Below are 20,626 nucleotides of genomic sequence, written 5' to 3' on the forward strand. Positions count from 1 at the left end.
TTTTTGAAAAAAATGTTGGCAACGCTGGGTGTCAGAATGAAAGACCGTGGTAGTGAAAAATGGTTTCGCTTTCAACAGGGGGATAATTGTTCAGAGGTTTAAAGTCACATGAATGAAAAAATAATTGTCCAGAACGAGTGGAGAGTAGTAGCTCTGGTCAATTATACGGCAATGCACAATATTAAATGAACTGAAGTAGACCGACTCGGCATCTAAGCATACTTCACAAAATCCAATTATGTTGGGCTATTCCTGTGGTATCTATTGGATGTCGATATCTTCAAATATAATGTGTTCACCTGTAAAAAAAACTTAAAATTTGTTTAAAATCAATTATTTTACAAATAGTGAAAAGGAGCAGTATTTTACCCCACTATCTATGATAAGAAATCCATATTCAACACTTCCAAATAGGGTATATAGGTTGTACAGAGATTAAAACCATTCTTGAAGCTTTCTTGCATGCACGAACTTTCTTGCCGTTCAAGATATTTCACAATTTTAAAATAAGATGCATTTTATGGCAAGAATCTTTTGGAATATTCGTTGTTTCCAAAGGTATGAAGCATAATTTTGGCAATTATTTAATTATTTAATACGCGTAACTGGTTCAAACGCTTGAAAATATTATGCTACGTAAAGAATGTATATTGATGCATCATATATACCACTGTATATTTCCTTATATGCTCGAAATAATATTAAATAATTATTTAAAATAAAATAATCTCGCCGATTCGTATGCATTATATGCAGCTGTCATTTTTGCCTGCCCAACGGCTCACAAATACATATGCGCTCTGCAAGAGCCCTATAAACGGACGCTTCTCAGTGTTCTCGAACCCAAGAGGTGGTTCACAGCATTTCATGCCCTCCTGATTTTCGATGACGTTCTCGTGCTTCGGTGTCTTCAGCAAGATGTCATGAAACCTGATTTTTCATCCAAGTGGCTTGGCGCCGTAATTTTCTTTAAGGAAGTAATTTATTTTTGGAACTATTTTTTTTCGTGAACTTTGTATAACAGCTCATTTGGAGTTTGTCGGCGCCGATTTAGCAAGAATTTCTTCCCGATGTAATTCAATACGGAATTGCACATCCTGGTTGAAGGGGACAAGATTCTATCAACGGGTTATAGTACTCAAACCATCTATTTTAAGCTTCCTATTGAGATATTGTTCACATTTAACTTCCCTCTAAGAACGGTTGGGTTTCAAAATTGTCCAATGAAGGACGTTCGTTGGACCAATTTGGACAACGTCCAAACAACCGTTCAACAAACGTCCATCGTTGGACCCGTGTTGAACGATTTTGAAACAATTTTTTGGACGTCTCAGTGGGTTACCCTTTACACTGTCTGCTGTCAATTCATCGCAACCATGCCAATCGCAGCAATCGGGGCGTTGTTCATCACAGTACACAATTTTTTCACCGAGCTAAGTGGAAGTACCCGAGAAGAATACCTTTGCAGGAGATAACATTAGGGTGGGGCAAAATGATCGTTTTTTCAGCACAAAGTTTTTTTGTACCCTTTGGGCTTCCAAATAAAAGTGCAAAATCGATTGGTTATGATGAACCGGTGTAGCACATTGAGTTAAAATTTAATATAGGAATTTGTACGGAAAACCTACCATTTTGCATTTTCAATCCTACAAAGACCACAGTTTTTTTTCTGCTGCATGTATAGTTCAGAATTTACCCAACAACGTTGCCAAAGAAAGCATGGTGCCAGAATATCTCGGAACAAAGTTATTACTGGTCAAAGTTCGATGGTTTGAATTGAATAACAAAAATATTTTTTTTTTACAACACTGCCCTTGTTGGTAGTCAGACTTCAAGATGAAATAACTTCGCAGTTTTTTTGTGTTTCTTGAATTGGTATGATGTTTACAAAAACATTAACCCAATTTCATAGACGTTGTTAAATGATGAAAGGGGCGGAGGGAGCTTGGGGTTGGAGGTTTATTATACTCGTACGCAGAAGTAGAGTTTCGAACTGAAATACAGTGAAGACCCGTTTTTATCAGTCCCTTGGTGAATTTTTGGCTGATAAAACCGGGACATTGATAAAATCGAGACATGTATTTTATTTTATTTTTTTAAGAAACCGAAGCTCTTAAAATATTCTTCTGTAGTCCCTAGATATAGCCTCATAAGCTTTCTTGATTATTTAACTTAACCTTCCCTTGAGGGGGTCTAATAGCGCAAAAAAATTTTTTTTGCGTGTGTTTCGAATCTCTAAGATAAGAAAAATATGCTCAAGAAAGAATGTACTCGAATTCAATTTGGTTCGTCCGCTAGAGCCCATCAAACTACCAACGATCAATTTTCATATGAAGCTGATAAAATCGGGGGTAGATAAAATCGGGTCTTCACTGTAACTGAAATATTGTCGAGTTATAGAACATATAGAATTTGAATAAGAAAAACTACTTTTAATAGGTCTTTGTGGATTTTTTTTTCTTCCAGCGTTGCTCTACTGGAGCGGAGTTCTAGGAAGGGCTCCCCGTCAGAATCACTCACTACAATTGCAGACCAATTGCAGCTGGCCATGATTCGATTATGATATTGAGTGTGTACGGTTCAGATGTGGGAACGGATAGATGGACGTCACGAATGAGCCTTCATTTGTTCGCGCTTGGGATTGCGTAAATCAGATTAAAAATGTGGAGTACGCTCACCAATTCATCGGGGCATTTTCATGTTTGCAAAAATTTGGCCGTAGATGATCGCGATTGCATGATCGTCTTTGTGTATCATCGCGGAGGACTCGAGCGTTTGTATGTTAACGTGTTCCATCACGTGGCCGTTTGTAGGTCACGTGCGCTATCGTTTACGTAACTTCACGCGGACCGTGAATCTGCTACTTAATTTTCAGTGTATGGTTCAGATGCTAGAAGAGAAAGGGTTTTCCAATATCACTGGAGTTCTCAGAACGTGTTGTCTAGTGCATATGAGCAATTATTTCTTAAGGGGACTCTCTCCTGGATTCGGCGGAAAATCAAAGCAATGTTTGAGATTTTTTTGTGGAAAAATTTAAAGACATACGATCTTCTTCTTTTGATATTTTATTAGTTATTTATCGATAATTAGAATATGTTTTTCTGCTTCGAAAATTCAAAATAGCGGCTTCTAAATAGCGTTTTTCCCGAAACCATGTTTTTTCTTCTAACGGCAAGAGCAGGGCTTTGTAAGTATATACTTTTTTGTAAGACTTATACCTAACATTGTCATTGTCATTGTCATTGTCATTTCTCAGCCCACACCCTGGCAGACGTTCATCCGCCCATCTAGACTCTGTCAAGATGAGGACCTACAAAGCCTAACTGTTCGTATGTGCTAGTCCGTATAGCACACCAGTTTCTTCCACAAGCAGGCGCCGGCTGTTAACCAGTCCCACAAGTTTCAGATACATTACATAGAGGATAGTTGGAGACAGAAAATGAAAATATAGTAAAGAGATTTTGGTTTGCTGAAACGAGACAAGAAAAGCAAAATAATTGTGATTAGTTTTTTTTTTTTTTTTTTTTTATCGGGCAGATGGGACTGCAGCTTAACGTAACGTTCTCTATTTTGTCTGGTCCAATGTATCCTGCTCCTAACAACGCGTGCTAAGTCGTCAGTGATGCAATTAAAACTTCGCATTGATTCCGCTTCTATTTTCTTCCTGATCTCCTCATGGGTCCCCTAGGTCAGAAGCGGATCAATCGACTGTTAAGTAAATTAGAGATCGCAGTCAGCCGTGATGTCCGCGAATTTCATACATACATACAAACTATTTGGCGCAAGTTCAGAGCGTGTAACGCCGTTTTGCATTGAATCCGCTTCTGTCTCTTCCTAATCTCCTTTTTGTCTGCTAGATCCGAAGCAGATCAATCGACTATTAACTGAAACGGTAAACATACTAGCAGTATTAGTCCTTACTCGCGAATACTTTTCCTTCAACTGTGCTGTTTCTTCTCTATCTTATAACATAACTCGATTATCCCTGTTCTAGTCAATATACATATTCATTACATTATGGACCAGGCAAACCCTTTATTTTTCTATTATTATTATCCTGAGTAGCTATACCAGTGAAGGTATTTTAGGATTTCGCAAAAAGAATCTCTGCCAATAAAGGCATAAGAAATATTTATCCACTATTAACCATAAACCGAATGTCCGCCTGGTTCGACTCGAATAGACCACACCGACCCGAAAGGGTTGCTTATCATTTCTGAGAGCCGGTGTGCTTGGTCGAGTTTAGTAATCATAAGAACAAGTCCTGAATAATTAACTATCTCTTAGGTGCCAGTCCTGCACTCCTCTCCTGAACTAGCCTCATACTCAAAGTCAAAAGAGTCGACAACTAGTAGGATCCACATGTCCCCCACCCAAGCGAATTGATCAACTTGCAAGTAGGAGCACATATCTACCAACCAGCCAAGAAGACTTCCGAATCAATGAGAATGGACCATGCCAGTCGAAGGCCACAGGCCCAGCGCCATCTCGTACAGTGTCATTGTCATTTCTCAAGATGAGAACCTACAAAGCCTAACTGTTCGTATGTGCTAGTCCGTATAGATTTTGGTTTGCTGAAACGAAACAAGAAAAGCAAAACAATTGTGATTAGTATCGTAGCTATAATAAATAAATAAACGATTTCTCCTCTGTTGTCGGTTTCCCTGTTCGCAGTCCTCCCTCCTGTTCCTGATCTGTTTGGGCCACTGGTTTTCCGTTTCCTTGGCCGTCCCGCTCTCCCGCACGCATCGTAGCAGGAGAAACAAATGAAAAGACAAAACAAAACAAAATGAAAATAAATGGAAGTCTGCTATCTGTGCCTAAATTGATGTTGCTTCTCAGTTTTGCACGACCCAGGGGGGACTTGGCCTTGATCCCAATGCTCTGTCACCGATGTTACGTGATATTCGTTATGGAATATTCTTTGTTTGTTTGGGGGCCATTCATAAACAATGTTGTACGTTTTTTTTATCCCTGATCCGCTGCTATGTCTAAAATTCATTTTTAGTTTTTTTTATCTCGTTACGTGACGCTCTTCCCTATTGTCAATATCCAACATCATTTATGAATGGTCCCCTGGTGATATATTTAGAGCAGACAATCCAATGAGAAATAGGATTGACAGGATTTTAGTGCGCTCTTGGCACCTTGTGTCACATCTTCATGTTTGTTATACATACTAAGTATACCAAAGCATGCGATGTGATGACCGGAAGATTAGAGAAGCAACTCCTCCCCTTCCCCCCCAAGAGCAGGGCTTTGTAAGTATATACTTTTTTGTAAGACTTATACCTAACATTGACATGAAAAATTATTTATTTATGATTTTTATACGGGATTACAGTAAAAAAGAGACAAATTTCACTTTTTCTTTATAACGTCTATACGATTGTTTTTTTTTCATCTAAATTTATTGAAATTAAATATGTCATAGGAAATTTTATATATTATATCAATTTCTCATTTTGGTTAACAACGAGAGGCACTGCACTTGGCGAAGTAGGACGATGCTTCGCGCGCAGAGACAGATGAGATCGGCCATCTTGAATTTTACAATAAATAACGAATAAAAGATCAAAAACAGAAGTTCGCATGTCTTTTTATTTTTCCACAAAAAAATCTCAAATATTGCTACATTTTCCGCCGAATCCACGAGAAGGTCCCCGTAAGTGGTTCTACTGAAAGCGTGTACCTAGACTGCTTACACCGACACTAGATGTTTCCGGGCGTAACGGATTAATGATTGCGTTTGTGTAATCGTACTTGAGATCACGTTTTTTTCAAATCGTAGTTGTTGACAAATTTAACTAATCCTAGGGGTGTTTTTATGCGCTAGATCACGGGTGTTGGCTTGCCTGGATGATCGCAATTGCATGCTCGTGTTATACTATCGCGCAGAGATCGAGCGTTTGTATGTAAACGAGCTTGATCGCGTGGGTGTGTGTGTGTGTGCTTACCTATTCGAGAGCGTTTTTGAATGTTCGCGCGATTCACGATTTTGAGTGTACGGTTCGAGTCTGTGGGTGTGAGTTTCCCCATATCACTAGAGTACCCCCGGTCGTGGCGCCCTGATACTTATTTGTTTGTTTTTTTTTTATGAGGCTGAAGGTTTCCAGACGTGAAAGATTCATGATCTCGCAAGAACGAGTGTCGACATAATCGCACTTGAGACTGCGTTGATGAATTCGTAAATGCCAACATGTTGACTAACATGATCTTTATGTTTGCGAGATCGCGGACGTAGGTGTGTGCGAATGATAGCGATTTCTCGCTGCAATTTGTATTATTGCGAAGGCACAAGCAGTGTTAGGCTAGCGGGTTTCATGTGAATAACTTCGTGTGTTTGATTTCGTTTATATAACCCTGTAGTTTTTTGCATATTCGCGTAGGTTTTTGAATGTTCGCGCGGGCCATCGTTCTGAGAAAGTGAGTTTCCCATTCACATTGGAATCCCCAGTTATGACGCCCTGAAACTTGTTATCTAGTGTATATAAACCCCACAATTTAGAGTGGGAGCGGATGAATACGATTCATGCTTTCGTGAGAGGGCGTTTTTATGTTAGAGCTTGAGACCACGTTTATAAATATTCGTAAGCGTTAACACTTTAACTTAATCATTGGGAGAAGTTCATGAATGCGAGATCATGTTTGTATTACCGCGAACGTATCGAGCGATTGTATGTTATTGTGCGCGTTCTTTTCATCGCATGGTCGTTTGTGTGTAGCATATGCTAGCGATTTTGTAATTTCGCGTTTTCATAACCGTGTGATGTTTTGCATATTCCCATGTGCTTTTGAGTGTCGCCGAAAAAGAAACACCAAAGAAGGAAACAACATGATAATTAGACATGCATTCAGTAAAGGTTAGAGAGTCGTACGACTAGTGTTCTACAATATATTAGAAAGGATATGATATTGCGACAATCAAGAGCAGAATGGCTAAGAAACGTTTGAAATGAAAGGTGGCCAAGGCAAAAACATACAGCACATGAAAAGAGAATATTAGTATTCCGAACATCATAAAGATAGTAGAAACACTAACTATTACTAAGTTGCTTTTGACGTTCACATGTGTCGTGTGAACTGTTTGAATTTTTTTTGTGTCTGACTAGTGATAATTGGGGTACTAGTTAAGACACATCGTCTAACTAGACACCCAAATGGTGCTAGTTATTGATGAGATGAATTCGCAATACAAAAAATCTAACTTAACTAATTAATTACTAAACTTTGGTTAGGGTTGGTGAGAATAGGAAAAAGTATGCAACATAAAAAGACCCAATAAGCTCTCTCTAGCTATATTGCAACCAATATCTTACAGTAGGACTTTTTTGGCGGTATCTAACGGGGAAAACTGATCGGAAATAGTGAGTGAAGCGAAAGCAATTTTGTGAAAAAAAATCCGCCAGAGACTAGATTCGAACCCGCAACCTTCGAGACTCCAACCCGATGCACTAGAGAGCAATCTTAGAGTAACTTTTTGTTGCAAATTGATACGAAAAGTTTCAATTATGTACAATAGAAAATAAATGGCTATTGCTATAGTTGACACCTTAAATGGAGATTTGCGAATAAACTAGTATTAATTGTTGATAATCAATGCACTAAGTTTATTTAAACCGATATATGTAATATTGCTTGAAGATGCTTTTAATACCGTCAATCTAATCAGCCTAAAGAAGAGAAATTTTTAGATTAGTTATTTCAACAATACAATTTTATAGTTTATTCCATACGTGGGTAAACATTGCCAAAAACTACCCAGATTGACCTAAATGTATACTGAGTTGCTCGCAAGTTTGTTAAAGATTACTTGGAATTACCATTGAATTTAAAAAAAATCAAAAAATTCACTTTTATTAGCGTTTCTGGTTCGGATTGGTATTTTTGAAAAACACCTTAGTTATTTTTTTCAATTTTATTTTATTGCCAATAAGCGATAGGCTTCATTTTACTATTTTAAAAATTGCATATATTTTATGTCGAAGGCAATTTGAACTGTTTTTTTTATTTGATGGCATTGTAAGGGGATACTCCAATCGAGCCGAACTTTTCATTAAACTGGACAAACTAATTCCTTTGTTTGTTTAATGGTAATTTGGCAAAATAGGGAATAAATCCAGCTTTTGATGTGCGTGGAGAATGCGCATGGTCTTGTCTAAGTGAAATGATGTGGACGTTGAAACATGTATAAGAATTAACAGAGCAGAGACTATCAAAAAATGATGCCTGTGCCAGAGACACGTTTTTACATTAAATATAAACTTTACTGTTGACATTTCAAAGTTTTGATAAACGATTCGGTGAATTGGTGTTTTTTTTCCTTGTTTGAAGTTGAAGCAGGAATGTATAAGTGATTGACTAGCCTTTGCATTGAAACAAAAGAAAATCAAATATCTGCCAGTAGATACCCGACCTCAAAGGTAACCAAATTCCCAACAATGACAAAGCAGCTAAAAAAACAAAATCACATTCCCTGCCTTGAAGCGACTTTGATTTTCACACAAACAATTGCCCCTACATGGCACGGCAAATGACACAGGTACCAAAGCATCCGGAGCGGAGGGAGAGCGAAGATTCCCGCGAGCTTTGAGCAATGCTTTGATTGTTCCGTGTGCGATTCGGCGGCAGCAGCGGTACAAATTGAAGCTGATGAGGTTATTCCGATTGCTCCCGGCAGGATGCGACCGACCGTGTGTGATGGGACGTGTCTTCCGGATTCGACAAGAACATGCACCACGCATGTAGTAGCCCCGTTCCGTTCTCCGATTCCAGGAAGGTTAATAGTCCTCTAACTGAGGTTCGTTCGCGTCTGGCGTGGCGTAAAACCGCGTGCCCCTGGCGGGGGTTTGCAATTGTTGTTTTTGTGGGATTGTTTTTGTACGGAGAGAATGCTTCAAAGAGATGAATTCGGGGTTGAAATGTGGTGATATTTAGGGTGGTTCCTACTACTTCGAAACCTTTTTCGATATTTTTGACAAAATGTCTTAAACATTTCAGTTCATTATTCTGTGAAAATTTATTTCATCATCTCCTGCACTGAGACGGGCAATGGAGTCATTCTCTACCACATTCCAAAACAAGACGACTCCAAACAAACGCCTGCAACTATTCTGACTGCGGTGTGCGTGTTTACTAACCACATTTGCCGGTGTTCCCAGTACGGTCGCGAATTCGTCTCTACTGCATCCACGTTCACTAAACAGACAGACAGACCATTTTCTTCATTTTCCCCCCATTCGCCGTGGTGGTGGTGGTACCGTGTGCTCGGATTAGGGATTCGAAATTGGCCCACAGAATTTACACAAACAAATAGCGGTGTGCAGTTTCGCTGCGTGTGTTTGTGTGTTGCCATACTAACGATAAACAATCGCTTCCAAGACATCATCGCAGCTTCTTCCTCATCAACAATGCTTTAATCAACTGACGATGTGACGCTCATCAGGGTCACGTAGGTTAAACATGGATCCATTCGGTGGATTGGATTTGATTGAACTCATAGTTATGTGGAATCTCATCAAATAGCTTGACGACATCAGTTCTCTGGAAGTAGAATAACTCTCAGTAAATTTGCCCGTGAGCAAATTTCCGCTATCCAACCAATGTTTCCTATCTCCCAGCACATCTTGGCTGGCAGTCGACAAAGAAATGCATTTCCCTATGGCTGATAAGATGAAGGGGTCTTTAGAAGAAACATTCTCCCTCCTCGACGACGATATTGCGCGTTCGTCGTCGGAATTAGATCAGATATTTATCTATCGGGTCGCGGTCGTCGAGTCGGTCGTTTCTCATTGAAACTTAGTAGGCTGCTGTAGTAGGAAGGAAAACAACGCAAAGACATCATATGTCGGTTTTTTTAGCTGTTGTTGTTGTTGTGGTTGTCAAGCTCTCAGCCATTCGCAGTATGACCGGTATTTCTTGTTTTTTTTTCTTGTCGCCGCCGGCTGGTGCTGGTGAAGTATCGCTGCATTCAGTAGAGTAGGTACCACGGCACTGTGTCATGTTTACGCGTTCTTTGGCTTGATTGCGACTATTTTCGCGCAATACACATATAGGGAAAAGCATTGCAGGCTGGGAAAATAACTCTATTGAGACAGAAGCGAGGTATTCATTGGAGAAAAATATAAACACGTTGCAGATGCGGATTTTTTTTTAAAGAATCTGTCTCGTAATAATCAAAGTTTTGCGCTGGAAATGCCGCTACTAATAGAGAAGGCCGACGGAGCAAATTATTCCTTTCAAAATGAATGCAATAATAGTAGTAAAAAATTAAAAATTTGTAATTTGGATACTTTTGGGATAGGCTGGTCAACAGATGACGAAATTTAATGATTGACGCCACATACAAATCCAAAACGACGGTTTCAGTTCTAGTTAACACAGAACACTAGAAATCGTAATCAATATTGATCATTTTAAATGTGGTGGTTAAATCGTATTTACCTTTCATCCAGAGAAATCGTCTTCCGTAGTCGATCCTCAATCCAGCAAACAGACACAATAGCACATTACACTAGTGCAGCATACTAATGGATGAAAATCGAAATGAATAAACAAAGGAAAGATTCCATGGTGGTGATAGACTTTAGCGGTAACTCGATCCGCCCTTGGAATGGTCACGACAATTCAATTCCAAGATGTGAAAGACGTTGTTTTTGTGTCGTTTCGAGCATTGCCCGACACAACACGCTTCATCGAAAACAACAATTTAAGACATGTCATCGCACACGAGAACGTCAAGTATACGATCCCCGCATACCTGGATGACAAAGCAGTCGATGTACGCATACACGATCTATCGAAGGACACTACACTCCAATACATTAAAACGCATATGGCACAGTATGGAGAAGTGATTGTGGGGAAAAGGGAATCCTTGAAGAATTTCTTTCGTGGCTTCGACAATGGAGTTTGGATTATGCGAAAGAGTCTGAAAAAAGCCTATACCATCATACGTCGATCTACCACAAGGTACTATTCACCGTCAAAAGCCACCTAGCTCTTCTCTGGAGATCAGCACCCGACGAAATTGAAGCAAAGTATCGCAATAATCCGTGCAGGTTTCAAAAGATACCTGGTTGATAAATGGACATATGAAATGATAGAAAGAGTACAAACATAGTTTGGAATACCTAATTTTATTCGGTAATAGTAGACACCGAATTTCGTGTAGTAAAATTGTTGGTAAACGGAAGTGAAATTGAAAATGGCGTCAGACATCGATTTCCGTTATCTACTGACAACCCTATTTAAATTGTCATCCAAAATAAATGAATTGCCACAACATACTTTAAAACATCTATTTTGTGCTAAATGTAAACCACCGTATTAGATTTAACCACTCCCTTTTAAAGGACGCCCAGTTTGATGAAGGTTTCGCAAAAAATGTTTTGTGGTAATCGGAAGCCACATTTTTTTTTATTTCAAATTGACTGTTGTCCTATAGGAGGTTGATAACAGTCGTTGATCTATCTCCAAATAAAACCCCAGAGACGGTGTGGCATCCGGCTGATCGAAATATCTCAGTCAAGAAGTGATACACTGGGTCCTGCTCCTATGTCGTAAGAGGCGACTGAAAGCAGAGGTCGTCAAGTTGAGGCGTTTCTCCGTGACGAGAACTGGATGGCTGGCATAATAAAAATGTGCCATTTGCTACCAGTGACGTTACCCTCACATGTGGTTTCTTTGTAGGAGGGCGGAGGCGGTGCTAGTGTCTACTGTCGTGAAATGAGATTAAACCAATCTCATTCGTTTGGTAGATACTATGCAGCACTTCAAGCAGAATTCTTCGCGATTCTCTGTGGCGTACAATCAGCACTTCAACAGAGTAAAAAAAAATCTATTTTGCCCCGACATTCAGGCTGCCCTAAAAGCACTTAGTTCGACAGACTTGAGATCGACATTAGTAATCGCATGTCGAACTCAAATCGAAGAACTTAGCATTTCAAATGCTACCTACCTTCTACGGGTACCCGGTCATTCCGGTATTACTGGAAATTAATTGACGGACCAATTGGCTAGAGCTGGCGCTGCGACTGACTTCGTTGGCCCAGAACCAGTTCTACCACTGTCGATAAATTGGGTAAAGCACAAGATTCACTCTTGGGCTGCATCCGAACACGCCAACCATTGGCGTAACTTGCGTTCAAACTAAAACTTTTCTGTCGGATGTGAGTCCGAAAATGTCAAAGAATTTGCTGCATTTTTCCAAGAACAATTGCAGTGTTCTAGTCAGGGCACTGACTGGGCATTGCAAACTCAGTTATAACATGGGTGCTATTCAACGCGCTGAGTATTATTCATGTGATCTTTGTGTTTCCGATTACGGAACGTCATATCATTTGATTTGCCACTACTGATTCCTGATGATGATGTAAAACTCAGACTGAATAACCTAAGAAAAGCCGAACAACTCACATTTTTACATGTAATTAAAGGTAAATTTATGTGAGTTGGGACGCTCCGTTTATGTGTATCTGGTAAGACAAAGTTACAAGATTTATTTGCTGTGTAGCAATTGAAACCAAAATTAAGGAATGTCGATGAAGTTTACTGTAAGTTCTGTGTTATGTTTTCCAGCGAGTAGCCAGATGTTTGTGAGGACAATAGTTTTGCAATCGCATCCTCCAACATTTTGGTAGTAGACGAACAAGAAACCGTCAGACTTTGCAGAAGTCGATTGAGTAAGATTTGGATTCTAAAACCTCTTGGTCGTGTGACCATTTCTGCTACTTCGGGACTGCGAATGTTAGATTACTTTGTACAACCGGTCACTGTTGACCTTTTGAAGCTCGAGCGGCACTCTGTTCTTCCCAAATAATCTTACCGTTTTCAGTTCTCGAATAGCCTTTCTCACATCGTTTATGGCGATCCACAACTTGTCCATCATCCTCAATCCCTATGTGTGCTTCCTCCACTTGTTGGTAGTTTATATTCCACCTGACATCTTGTTGATCGGTAAGTAAAATCGGTTATCGTCCGACATGTAACCGCTGCAAGCAGTCGGCTCCTAGCCTGATTTTCTCGTTTGTCATTTTTTCGTACTCAACGTAGAAGCAACAATTCCGATTTCTAGATGTCTGTTGTATTAACTGTCTGCTGCTATACTGTGTACAGACCATCATTAGTTTGCGGCTGTTCGATTCGCTCGTCAAGCTCGGCAACATTGTGAGGGCAAGACGCTATTTACGACGAGCAGAATCGCTAGTGTTCTGATCATCCATCTTGTCGGTGTAGAGTCTTCGAGAGGGTATCTCGGGTGCAATTTAGGCATATTTTGACAACATTGGTTTCGATCTAGATCACTTGAAAGCGGCCTAGATTAGTTCTATCCTTTGATAGAAGCGTTCTAGAAAAAAATGTTTTTTCAGCAAAGTTATTTGTTTTAATATCTGCAATAAAGTGATTTTATCAGTTCCCGATTTTACCAGCCTCACGTGAAAATATGTTTGATAGGGGGGCATCCTAGCAGACAAACAAAGTCTAATTCGAATAAATTATTTTTTGAGCATATTTTTCTTATCTTAACGATTCAAAATGCGCGAAATTAAAAAAATAAATCGATTTTTTCAAAATTCTGCTTTGGTAAACCCTCTTAACGGAAATTTATTTATATTTATAAATATTATGAAAGAATTATGAGACTACGTCTAGAAAGTAAAGAACGATATTTTAACAGCTTCGGTTTATTAAAAAGAGAAAAAATAGTTACCGATTTATGAGCCTAAAAAAACCAAGGCTGATAAAGCTGTATAGCATTACATGACCAATACTGCTAAAAGCGAATTCTGACGATTTTTTTTTCATAAATGACTTAGACAAAATATTTTCTCGTTCTCGTTTAAAAAGTTATTTGTACACTAGACTGGTTCAATTTTTGACTTTTAGCTCCACCAGCCGCTACTGATTACTTTAATGGCCGATAGTAATTGTTCAAATTTTGGTACCGATCGGTTGTGTCTACGGACCCTCCAAAAATTGCAGTTTATATGGAAGTTTGCATGGAAAATCGGTTAACCTTGAAAATAAATTCTTAAAAAATCACCTCATCAATCAATTAATTAGAATACTATATATTTCTAAAAGTAATCTTCTACTGAACACATTCGTGGAACATTGTAAGTTTATGAAAATTCGCTAAGAAAAGTTATTTACTAAAGAAGCAGCATGACTTCAAAACAAGTGGATTTTATGATTAATCATAGCAACCCTGTTTGAATAGCTGCCATATGCGAGTGGTGGGTGGTAAGTCTAGTTTACACTTGTATAACGATGTAGCTATTCAAACAGGGTTGCTATGGTTACTAATAAAATCCACTGGTTTTGAAATCATACTGCTTCTTTAGTTAATAACTTTTCTCAACGAATTTTCATAAACTTGCAATGTTCCACGAATGTGTTCAGTAGAAGAATACCTTTAGAAATATATAGTATTCTTATAAATTGATTGATGAGGTAATTTTTTAAGAATTTATTTTCAAGATTAACCGATTTTCCATGCAAACTTCCATATAAACTTTGAAATTTTTGGAGGGTCCGTAGACACAACCCATCGGTACCAAAATTTGCGCAATTACTATGGGCCATAAAAGGAATCAGTAAAGGCTGATGGAGCTAAAAGTCAAAAGGATGGGTGTCTTTGGAAAAGTATCTTGGATAAAATTGCACTGTAGTTTGACCGATTTGGTTTTGATCTAGACAAGCCTGGACTGATCCAGATCAGTTTCAGGTTTTGACAGACGCTCCCTAGTAAAAACATTCTCTGATAATGTTGTTAGCTTTAATATATTCGACATATACTCCAAAGATACCCATAGCCCAAAATGTGTATAGAAGGCACTGTATGACACTCAATGAAAAGTACAATTTAACCTCAACATATATGAAACGTTCTACTGATAGGATTTAATGGCTATCCCGCCACAGAAACTTTTGTCAGCGGAATAAGACGAAGCACTTTGTTGAGTGTGAGAATGTTTGGGTAAAGGTCACTGTGTACGTTCAAGATAATGCAGCCGGGGTGAAACTGCATCTGTCTCCAGAAAAACCCAATGCGGCTATAAAGGAATTTATGTCGCAATATGGCGAAGTTCTCTGCGTCAAGGAATTTTTCCTAAGTATTCTCAATGGTATTTGAGTGGTGAGAGTGCGTTTCAAACACCCTAATCCTTGCTTCGTTACTGTGGAACATGGATCTGCCTAGACTCGGACAACGCTGTGTGCCTACGACAGTCAATCTCCCGCGTGTTAGTACTATAAACAATCAGCACACTACGAAAAACTCTGCGCGGAGGTACCCAAGACAAAAACAATTGCACAACGAAAACAAATACAACGTCATAAAAATATATATAAATTATTAATTAAATTCGAATTTATTTAAAGACACTAACAATGTATTTAGAAAGTACAAAAATAAATACAAAAAATTAAACTAAAATGTGAACAATTTACATCGCAAACACGTTATCTGCTGAATAATCCAAGTTTTTTGGAAATCGAACGCCTAAAACGGCAACAAAGTAGATCCCAAATCGCGCCTATGTTTGCCTAAAATTCAAACCCATTTTACAATCAAGCCCAAACCCAATCAAACTGTTTGGAATGCCGCAATCAACGATCAAACACAGGAACAGCCCGAAAACTATCTTTTTCGACAAAAATGTTCCTGTCGTACCATCGAATCCGTTGGCACAATTATGGGATTAGTAAACAAAACAAAATCCATCTGTGTGTGTATTGGCATAAATTTCCACGCTCGCTCTAGCATAGCCGCAGTATCGAACCGCAAAATCCAACCGAAAACCTATCGATCAAGATCTGTGAATATTTTCCGATGATTTAGGAAGTGCTAGGCATTCAGGATCGGCCTGCAAAAGGGGTAAGATTCAAATTTTCATGCTTTGTATAGTATAAATCGGCTTTCGAGTACTATTTGGTGCCAAGCTTAATACGTTTAAAGTTGAAAGTTAGGTTATGTAAAAGGATTTTCAAAAACCGGTAACTGCTTGCAACACGACAGAACACGAACGACGAGTTATAATTTTATTTCCATTAAGACCGATCCAGTCCCTGTCCTATTGTTCTGATGGAACCCACATCGTAGGTCGGAACGAGAAGAAAGCTAAATCGGGCGTCGGTGAGGAATCGGTTTGTGCATTTGTTGATTGTATTGTTGCATTTCGTGACAATTAATAACCCCCTTGGATATCCCCATATATGCCAATTACGTGCACTCACACGGCAGGGCCAACAGCATACTCGCACGATACTCGCCCCTGTTCAAAAAACCCAGTAGGCCGAACTTTCCCCCGAGTACAACGAGCAGCCTTTTTGTTTATTGTTTGTTTATTGCAAAATCCACTGGTCCGAGAGTTTCTCCCCTCTCTCTCTCTGTCCTCTGGCTGACTAGAAGGACAGTAAAAGTGCACGTACTGCGGATTTGCTACGCCCGGTCTCGGTGTTCGGAGTGTAGGACCGTGCCTGAAGCAAGTGTGCATTCATTTTTCCACCACCACCACCAATACCAGCGCAGCTTCCTCCGTTCTGTGCCTGGCAAAACAGCACAAAGCTTAGGGGCTCTAAGCATGTCTGTCTGCCTGTGAAGCGACGCACAACGGCAGCAGCAGCATATGTCGGTCGGATTGGAGTGCCATCCCAACGGGACGGAGCCCTGCTGCCGATGACCGAACGAATGAGTCGTGCAGGAGCGATTGCAAACCAATCACTACTGACTGGTTGTGAACTATCCTTTGTCCCGAGCAGTGAAAAGTTTGCGGGATATAGTGGAATGTGTTTGTTTAGTGTTGATAGTCAATTTGAAATTATGGGTACCAGAAATTTGGGAATTTTTGTAGGAACTAGATCTCTAGACGATTGTTTGAGTTAAACTAGTAACAATATTTAAAAAAAATTCTGGAAAAATGTTTAAATCGAGACCTGTAACAACTAACAAGGTGTACCATAAGGAAGCCACCTTGTACCACTGGTAGTTGTAATGTACATCAATGATTCAAGCCCTTCAACCCATCAATTCCGACCGTATTTCACTGCCATCCATTCTCACTCGGGATAGACCTGGAAAAGTACCACCATCGTACATCTCGTCCCGATCTAGCCACACGCAGCTACCCCGGAAAGCAGAAATATGTCTGCCTCACGACTCGACTCACGGAAGCTAGGTAGGTAGGTAGGTAGGTAGGCAGATTGGTGCGCCACACCGAACCAAGAGTGCACTTCACACACTCAGGAAGCTCCTGATTCTGTTGGGTGTTCTGTGTGTTGTTTCCCCACAATACGACACTATTTTCAAATCATTTACTCATTGTCAGCCAGTCCACGTTTCACGGCTCTGATTGAGGGATTGAGATTTGGGTTTCCCATACAAAGTGCGATAGTGTAAATAAGCTCTCCGGGTCCCGGACTATACGGGGATATTCTATAGTTCAATCGTTTTTAGCAGGAATTCGGTACCCTGGATGAAACCACAAATATGCAAATGATAAAATATGGGAAACAGATTGAATTAAAATCAGAACCCATCGGATGAGGACCATTGCGGCTCTGCTCCGGTTCAGTTTGTGTTTATTATATGGGGTAGCCACAAAGGCTGCTACTATTGTCATGGGATTTGCTTATCCAAGCTTGGATTGTTCGGTTCTTATGTAGAGCTTTATACAACATGTTACAATTCTAGCCGCTTTAACGAGGGTAGAGCTACAAATACTAACTGCTAATTACGCCTGGCGGCATCTGCTGACCGGACGCTTTTCGTGATCGGAGAAAACCATTAACAAAATTAATCCTAATTAAGCAAATTTATGCAGCTTAAGTCCTAGGACAACGCATCGTTTGGAGCCCTAAGGTTGGACTCTTTGTGTCACACAAACACATAAACCTATGAGTGAGACTATTAGTATCAAGTTCAGTAGTCATACTCGTGTTATAAGCGGGGTAAACTTGGGTCCGGCCCAAAAACTTATTTGTAATCGCCTATTAAGTTACCCTTCCATGTTCTGTTTAGCAAACTGTGCTATTTGACTAAATCTTTTGTCAGGGCATATCAAAACAGGGGTACCGCAAACAACGATCAACGACGAATCAGATGTTTACCCTGTGATAAATTGTGAATAAATTCCGGGAATACTACTAGCAGAATCATCATCTGTTTGTGAATTTCAAGGCAGCGTACGATTCAATGAAAGGAGATGAACTATGGGAAATATTGCTACTTCGAATCAGCTTCATTCGAAGTAGCAATATTTCCAATTAAAATCAAAGTTAAGTGTCAGAATACCTGATGTGCCACTCGTTTGTGATATTAGATGGATTCAAGCAAGACGACCCGAAAAAATAAATCCAAAATAATTGATTCAAAATTTTATTGTAATTTTGAATTTGTAATTTTACATGTTTAACTTAGAATTTTTCATTTTAATTTTGATTTGGATTCTTAATTTATGATTTCTATATTAAAAAAAAACATTTTTGGTTATTAATTCGGGATGTTAATCTTTATTTTATATAAAATTTGAGTATTTAATTGTTAATTTCTAATCCTCAATTCAATTTTTTTCACGGTTTAAGATTTTAAAACTTAAATTTTCGATTTTCAATTAGTTACAAATATTATTATTAATTTCTATTTTTAAGTTTGTAATTAACTACATTTTTTCTTCATAACTTTTAACTTTTCCTCATTATTTTTTTAATTTTTTAGCATCGAATAATTTTTTTTAACTTTAATTTTCAGTTTTCAATGTTATATATCATATGTTATACCTTCTTTGTATTTTCGAGTTTATTTTTCATTTTGAAATTATCAATGTTCTCAATTTTCAATTGATAATCTACAATTTTCCATTTTCTTCTTTCTTTTCTCTATTCTCTAGTTTCTATTTAAATCATCGATTTCATATTTTAATTTTCACTTTTTAATTTTCTATTCTCCAATCACTATTTTCCATTCTCCTATTTCATAATTTGTTTTGATGTTTTAGTTTCTATTTTCTATTTCTACTTTCTACGTTCTATTTTATTTTTTCTATTTACTGTGTTTATTTCTTGATTTTCAATTTTTACTTTTCACTTTTTACTGTTTACTTTTCACTTGTCACTCATCACTTTTCAACTTTCAATGTTCAATTTTCGGTTTTTTATTTTTGATTTTCAATATTCAATATAAAATTTTCACTTTTACTTTTCACTTTTTGCTTTTCACTTTTACTTTTAGCTTTTAGTTTTTGGTTTTTTACTTTTTCCATTTTTACTTTTTATTTTTCACTTTTCGATTCTCAATTTTCAATTTCCATTAGAACCCGACACTAGCTTAGTGACAGGACTAAGCTAGCGCCGGATTGACGCTATCTCCGAAAAATGAAAAGACAATTTGTGTTTCTGAGCAAAATCCTAGTCCTGCGTGATGTCCCGCAAGAACAGGATTTCTGATTTAAGACACCACAGCAGAATTTAAAAAAAAAATGAATTTTTGTTTATCGGTCTAAAATGTGCTAAAGGATGTTAAGAATGATATCCCAAAAATGGAAGCCGAAAACAATATATAAACGTTCAAATTTTCAATTCTACTCTAACGCCTCTTATGTATACCCTGAGTATATTGAAAACTTTAACCGCGTTTTTCTCGAAACCAAATTTTTTGAACTAGCCGGAAACATAACTCAAACAAATGATTTTTGATCGGTTTGAAATTTTTACAGCGTATTCGAAATTGATTTCTCCAGCGTAGCGTACGTAAGGTTCTAGTCTTTAATTCGTTGATATTTTTTAATTGACAATTTTGTGTCGATTTTTGTGATATTTTCGGGCTTTTTTCACTCAAAACTGCGCCATTTCACGAAAAATCGTACATCGCTAGCTATTATTGATATAAGGAATCAGAAAAAACTTAAGTTTTTTGCTCCAAGTCAAAAATTACCGGAGATAGATTTCCGGCCGTGGACCCCTTCCAAAAACGCGCGTATGGGAAAATGCTGCACATCCGCCATCTTGTGATGAAATAACCCGAATTTTTTTGTGATTCATTACTTATGCCATAAATGCCCATTTTATCGTGATCTACAGCGGTGTAACCCCTTAAGCTGATGAGAATTAATAAACCAAAACTTCTTAATTTAAAATTTAAAATTTTAAATTAAGAAGTAACTTGAAACTTAAAAAGTAAAACTTGAAAATTAATACGTTAAGAGTTAAAAAAATAGATAAAAAATCAAAAATATTTTTTTTTTCCAAATTTAGAATTGAAATTCCTTAATTTAAAAAAAAATAAGTAGCAAAAAAAATTTAAAAATTTTATGAAATAAAATGTAAAATAATAAAATATATGTATAGAATTTACTATTCAAAATTTAAAACAGAATTTCAAATTCAAATTTGAAATTAAAACTTGAAAATTAAAATTTAAATTTAAAATTTCGTTGACGCTTTCGTTCATACTATTGTCACATCCGGTGTCTTGTCGATTGCTTTGACTTGTTTCTTCGAATTGCGGATTACGGTCGTGAAACCGCCTCTTCCTTGTGTGCTGCCATCTCGCTCGCGATGCTGATAGCTTCTTCTAATGCGCTGGTAGACGATGTGGCTGATTCAACTTTTGCTGGTGTTTTAGCAC

At 38.2% G+C, this 20,626-nt stretch overlaps 2 protein-coding genes across 3 annotated transcripts in view; one reads left to right on the forward strand and one right to left on the reverse strand.

Moving 5' to 3' along the window:
• LOC131685101 (RING finger protein 17) overlaps positions 1-20,626 on the reverse strand; it is a 519,412-nt gene that overhangs the window by 394,053 nt on the left and 104,733 nt on the right. The window lies entirely within an intron of this gene.
• LOC131685118 (uncharacterized) overlaps positions 1-20,626 on the forward strand; it is a 210,792-nt gene that overhangs the window by 86,670 nt on the left and 103,496 nt on the right. The window lies entirely within an intron of this gene.

This window comes from Topomyia yanbarensis, chromosome 1, assembly GCF_030247195.1.
Source record: "Topomyia yanbarensis strain Yona2022 chromosome 1, ASM3024719v1, whole genome shotgun sequence".
NCBI lineage: Eukaryota > Metazoa > Arthropoda > Insecta > Diptera > Culicidae > Topomyia > Topomyia yanbarensis.